Source organism: Acanthisitta chloris, unplaced genomic scaffold (assembly GCF_000695815.1).
Source record: "Acanthisitta chloris isolate BGI_N310 unplaced genomic scaffold, ASM69581v1 scaffold4613, whole genome shotgun sequence".
Lineage (NCBI taxonomy): Eukaryota > Metazoa > Chordata > Aves > Passeriformes > Acanthisittidae > Acanthisitta > Acanthisitta chloris.
Genome location: NW_008664526.1, coordinates 18968 through 19741, shown reverse-complemented (window position 1 = coordinate 19741; position 774 = coordinate 18968). Strand labels below are relative to the sequence as shown.

Here is a 774-nt window from a genome sequence, read left to right as displayed (position 1 = left end):
AGTGTTGTAAATTAAGTAATTTAAACTGTGGACTTGCAGAATACTCTTAACAAGTTCCCAAATCTGTGAATTTGCTTGCAATAGTAATTTAGGATCTGCTGCCCAGTGTGCTTTGAGCTGCTCTAATAATAGTGCCATTTTCTTTGGAGTCAGACTTAAGAGAACGTCAGCTCTCTTGTAAGTCAAAGCTAGAGCAGTAGGGTTTTGTCAAAAAAAACCCAACTCCAACACACCAAAACACACAAATGAACAAAATTTCCCATGCAGACAAAAACACCAAACCGTAAAAAAGATAGGTAAGGAAAAGATCAAAGCATTGCCATAATAAGTTGAGAGTACACCTGTGTATTGATTTATTCCTATGTCAAAAGGGACATAAGACATGAAGAAATTAGAAGGTTGATACTGCTGAAGCAAAGGTAGGAAAGTGATTCTGCATAGAATCAAGCAGGTTGGAAAAGACCTCAAGGATCATCAAGTCCAACCCTACCATCATTGCTAAGTGCCACATCCAGTCTCATCTTAACCTCCAGGGATGGTGAATCCACCACCTCCCTGGGCAGCACATTCCAATGCCTGAGCACTCTCTCTGGAAAAAAATCTCTTCCTAATATCCAACCTAACCCTCCCCTGGCAGAGCTTGAGTCTGTGCCCTCTTGTCCTGCTGCTGTTGCCTGGGAGAAGAGACCAACCCCCACCTGACTCCAACCTCCTGTCAGGGAGTTGCAGAGGGTGAGAAGGTCTCCCCTGAGCCTCCTCTTCTCCAGGCTGAAC

The 774-nt window shown here is 43.8% G+C and overlaps 1 protein-coding gene across 1 annotated transcript in view; it reads left to right on the top strand.

Moving 5' to 3' along the window:
* The window catches only part of TRIP12 (thyroid hormone receptor interactor 12), a 37580-nt gene that overhangs the window by 31100 nt on the left and 5706 nt on the right, over positions 1 to 774 (top strand). The window lies entirely within an intron of this gene.